Below are 5,658 nucleotides of genomic sequence, written 5' to 3' on the forward strand. Positions count from 1 at the left end.
AGCTATGAGCACAGGACATTCTTAAGTGCTGTGTGAGTTTACTTTTTTCTCTGGTGACTCTCTCATCTTTTGCAGTATGAGCAGCTCTTTATTGTTTGGTTCCCTCAAAAGGAGTAAGAGCAAAGAAGGGAAGGGAAAGGAAAGGGAATGTTAGTCTTTTAAGTCTTCTGGAAGTCACTTTATCCAGAATTAGGGATACAACTCCAGGGAGTGGGAAGTGACAAAATGTGGAACTTTTTTGCATCTATATGATCAGAAGCAGCAGCCAGCCCTGATATGTGCATTCTGTCTGAGAACACGTGAATAGCATGTCTTGGGGATTGGGTATCTGCTACTGTGCTAAAATATGAAATGGCTGTAAAGTATCCAATTTGCTTTCTTCTGGAACGCTCATATTCATAACACTCATTAAGACTTTGAAATAATTATCTCTGGTTTTGCCAGCTTGCCTAAATTAATGGATTTCTGATGCTACTTTCCAACATCTCTATGGAATTTTTCTTGTCACAGAATACATTTCTTATATTAAAATTTATTTATTTGTTATTTATTTATTTATTTATTTATTTATTTATTTTACATTTCATGTTATTTCCCTTTCCAGTTTCCCCTCCACAAACCCCCTGTCCCCTTCCCCACCTGCCCAGGACTCCTACCTCATCATCCTAGCATTCTCCTATGCTGGGGCATCAAGCTTTTATAGGACCAAGGGCCTCCCTTCTCACTTAATGCCAGATAAGGCAATCTTCTGCTATATATGCAGCTAGAGTCATGGGTCCCTCCATGTGTACTCTTTGGTTGGTGGTTTAGTCTCTGGGAGCTCTGGGGGGGTCTGGTTGATTGATATTGTTGATCTTCCAATGCAGTTGGAGTCCCCTTCAGCTCCTTCAGCCCTTGTCCTAACTCCTCCATTGGGGTCTCCGTGCTCAGTCCAATGTTTGGCTGAGTGCAGCTTCATCTGTATTGGTTAGGCTCTGGCAGAGCCTCTCAGGGGCAGTTAAACCAGGCTCCTGTCAGTAAGTGCTTCTTGGTATCAGCAATAGTGTCTGGTTTTGGTGGCTGCATATGGGATGGATGTCTAGATGGGGCAGTCTCTGGATGGCGTCTCCTTCAGTCTCTGCTCCACACTTTGTCCCTGCATTTTCTTTAGACTGGAGCAATTCTGAATTAATATTTTTGAGAAAGGTGAATGACCCCATCCCTCAACACGGAGCTGTGTCTGTCCACTGGATATGGTCTCTACAGGTGCCATTTCCCTTTTGTTGGGTATTTAGGCTAATGTCATCCCTGTTGGGTCTTGGGAACATCTTGGGTCCCTGGCATCTGGAAGTTTCTGGTAGCTACTCCCAGTTCCCCATCCCCCATTGCTACACATCTCTGTTCAAATTCATGACTTGAAACATCTGTATGACAAAAACTTCAAGTCTCTAAAGAAAGAATACATTTTTAAAAATTTACCATGAAAAATAAGTCTAGACAAACTCCATATGATATTAATTGAAACTGTGTCTATCAGTCCTATACATAATTCTATGAGCTTTTCTTATTTAAAACAGTAATCATGTCTCTTTGTTATTAAATCATGTTATCTCTGATGGTTGGTTCTTTTATTTCTACCTAGATCACAGTGGCCAGTGTTGTAATACTAATTACCCCAGGAAGCAGCCTTTTCATGAGCTTACACTTTTGATTTTCAGGTTTGTTCATTCTGAGGTGACAATTCTTGAGATTTGTTTTCTTGAACCGTAGGAAACACATTCCTTTTGCTATATGGCAGTCATTATTTGACAATGGACATAAAATATCTTTTGTTTCTTTTCTTTGACTATAGTTTGCATGGCTTCAGTTTACCTCGTAATATTGACTGCCCTACACTGGAAATACTAGCTTTCAAGATACACACCATATGGCAAATTCAGTCTCTACAGGGGAGAGACTGTTGGAAAATGACCATATTTCATGTATGTGACCAAGGCCAAATCCTGCCTTAACTTTTGGTGATCGTGTGAATGTTTCAGTAGGAATAGCTGAGTACAACTTGGTTTATATGTGGAAATGTAGGTCAGTTTCACCCTGTTTCTATTTAAATTTCTTTCACACTTTCTTACTGAAGTTTGCCTAAAATCTGAAACTAATTAATTTCCACTGTTGCAAGTTCTGACTGTTTTAATCTCCTTCCAAAGCTCACTTTAAAACTCCTTTTTGATGAATTTCCCCTCCCACTGCACTAGTGCATGGCATTATTTTAAAGCAGTTTTTGAAGTTTTCCTGCTGAGTCAGAACCTTGTAAAAACTTTCCAATTATGGCACCAACAACCTGTGAAGGAATAAATAAGGAAGGAAAGAAGCTTATGATAAGTAAAGAAGAATTTAAATGTCCAATAATAGCAAGCAAATAGCAGCCATATAAAGGAGTATTACCAGAGGGGACTTTGGTTTCTTAATTAAGAATAGAGTGAAAAGTAGCAGCCTCCAGATTGAAGAAAATGTCATAAGGGAGTTTTAGTTTTCAGTAGAAACAAGTTTCTAGTTAAATAAGTAACTCTAAGTAATGTTATGAGCATGTTTGCATCCATCACAAGAAATACATTTTGAGTATCGGTACTTTCCATATTATTTAATGTTCTCTGGAAAAATTCAATCCATGAAACTTTGTAACGTTTAGAAATATACTTCTTTCTATGCTATTCTTAACTATTTAGAGCACCATATTACCTCTCAATACTTGATTACGTGGCTTTATCAAATAGCTCACCCCATGCTTTCTTTTGCATTTAAAAACTTACATTTATTCATTCATGAATTTATTAGTGTATTTGTGTGCATCTGTGTACGTGCTTGTGTGTGTGCATGTGTGTGTGTGTGTGTACATGTGTACCTGTGTGCACGATCTTTTATAAGCACATTTGTGTAGGTAGGACAGAGAACTAGTTTTGAAAATTGGTTCTCTCCTTCCAGAATGTCGTTCCCAGGGATTTAATTCAAGGTTGGTTGGTAGCAGGTGCCTTTACCTACTGAGCCAATTGTCCCTATTACTTTTGAAGAATAAGTATGAGAAAAGAAAAACTCAGTACTTTAAGTTTCTCACCTAACACTCAACCTAAGCAGATACTTAATATATTTTTCTCAGCAAATAAAGGCCTGCTTACACTGATTATTTTCAGCTTAATTTAGACATAGGCTATGTTTTTTAAATTGTAAGAATATAGCAGAGGGAGCAGCTTTTCTGTTAATTGAAAATATCTTGTTAAAAATCTTAGTAATGCAGATATTCCAAGAGTAATGTCTACCTTTCATTGAAGTACATTATGAAAAAACTGTCTTGCCCTATTTGTAAGTTGCCTCTTCCCTTTTATATTATGCTATGAATTTTAAAACTTCATTAACACATCAGTGGGAAACAGAATTTAAAGATCGTGTTTTTACATAGCACTATTCATTTTATATATATATATATATTTTTGGCAGCTCTGAAGTGAAATGTGAACTTTGGTAATGCTAAAATATCAAAACATGGTAGGCTCTTTCAGCACATCATTGGAGGCCCTTTTCTTTCTCTTTAATTGGCATGTGACAAATCTATTTGTCACAGGTCTTCTCTACTACATGCAGAAAATTGTTAACCTGTGGGAGTGACAGATGATTTTAAGAATGTGTAATTTTAATTGTTACTCCTTGTGTCACTGGATTTGAAGCCCTCATTAAATAATGGTAGTGCTTTTTTTGTGACATTTCAACTTTCTGTCAACGTTTCTATAATAATCTCTTTTATTAAAAAAATCAGCCTTATTAGTTGAATATGTCTAGTATAAATTACAGCTTACCATGAAAGACAGTTTTGGCAATTACATTTCAGCTTTTCATTGAAACTGGATTTTCATTGTGTTAATCTTCCCCCTAAATCATTTACAGGCCTTACTTAACATTTGCAAGGCCAAAATATTTTCGATCTTTGAGATGGTCAATGTGGTCTTGATTTCCATGCTGTCCTATAAGTTTGTGGATATCTCCTTTATAAGTAGAAGAAGGCTATATGACTAGATATAGGCCAAGAAAAACATTTCTAGATTCAGATACTGAAAATGTATATTTTGATTTTCAATCACTCAGTCCTTTTACCATTTCTCTCAATTGTCTACTCTTCAACTGAACACATGTTGAAATTTATGGTAATGATCATTCTCAAATAAGGAAGTGTTCCAATTTACAGATTCTCCTCTCCCTAGGAAATGAATGTTATTCATAATACATAAGGAATTTATTAGGTATAATTTTAAAAGTTAAATGGTCCAGATAACGTTTGAAATGGAACAATTTAACATAGATATTTCTAAGTAGTGATTATTTTTTTATTTGATAAGAATACTTTTAGAGTAATTATAACCTCTTAGTCAAGATACTAATACTTCCTTTAAACAATATCAAAATAAGTTCATTGTAAATTAATCTGAGCTATTCCTCCCCCTCTCCTCCTCTTCCTTCTCCTCCTCCTCCTCCTTCTTCTTTTCCTCTTCTTCTGTTTTTAAAGTGATTTTACTTTTATTTCCTTCATTTTAAAAGAGTCATTGAATTTCACAGTGATTTCTGGGGTGTGAGAGGAAGAAGACATCATTCAGAATAAATGAGGCCCTGGCCTGATTGGCCTGAGAAGGAAGGGAAGCTGGAGGAGCACGGACTGCCACACTGGCAAGTAGGGATGTTCAGAGAACAGGACAGCTGGTACACAATGTCCTCAGCAGCTTCCAGATTCTGCAGCCCGGCTGTGGCCCAATCAGGGCTGTGGCCAGAGAGTTGGCGATCAGCTTAGCTGCCTTGGAGTCACCCTCAGCGGATATGATGACTGCCTTCTGCTGGTGTTCAGCATTTTCCACCACCAATCTGTGTCTCTGCTTCCTGCTGAGCCACTTGTTTGGCTTCTACGTTCTCTGTGAACTCCTTCAGAAGGTCTGATGTGTCAGGGACACGTCATCGAGGATGGGCCCCAACGTTGCTGCTCGCTCTGTGAGGTCATCGCTTACCTGCCTGGAGACCAGTTCTTGGGGGTAATCAACTCTCCAGCATCTAAGTGAGCCAACTTGAGGATCTCTGTGGTGATAGACAGCAGCGCCTGCACATCACCTGCTCATCATTATCCTCACTGATGCTGGTGTAGGTACGAGGAAGCTGGCTGGCCACTGGCCAGAAGAGAATGCGCAGTGTGATGATGACATTCTGAAAATCTTTGCTACTAGTAATGACCGGCACATTCCATGGTCAAGAGCAGTAGTCAAAGATAATTTATTCCTGCACCCAAGGGATGAGAAAGTGAGTCCCTTCCCCTACCACAATGTCCTGTACTCCAGGGAATCGGTCAAAGATTCTATAAAGCAGAGTTCACCATGCCTTCTGCAACTGGTAGCACCAGGCCAAACTTTCTGATGGACTCCAACACTTTGGCAGCCATGACTCCTTCTACTGCATTCACTTACAACTGCTTTCATGTTGACCTCCACATGAATTCCCAAGCTGCTTTTATCTTTTTGAAAGAAGAAATTTAAGGGTTTGTTTGTTTGTTTATTCATTCATTCACTTCATATTCTAATCGCTGCCTCTTGCTTCCCGCCTCCCTACGGCCCCTCCTCCCATCCCGAAACCTGAGTGGGTGGAGACTTCCCTGAG

General features: G+C 38.7%; 1 pseudogene; it reads right to left on the reverse strand.

Annotated features, from left to right (window-relative positions):
- Positions 1–4,612: 4,612 nt before the first annotated feature.
- LOC114626459 lies at positions 4,613–5,443 on the reverse strand (annotated as a pseudogene).
- Positions 5,444–5,658: the final 215 nt, after the last annotated feature.

The sequence above is a fragment of the Grammomys surdaster genome, unplaced genomic scaffold (genome assembly GCF_004785775.1).
Source record: "Grammomys surdaster isolate TR1022 unplaced genomic scaffold, NIH_TR_1.0 236, whole genome shotgun sequence".
In the NCBI taxonomy this organism is placed as follows: Eukaryota; Metazoa; Chordata; class Mammalia; order Rodentia; family Muridae; genus Grammomys; species Grammomys surdaster.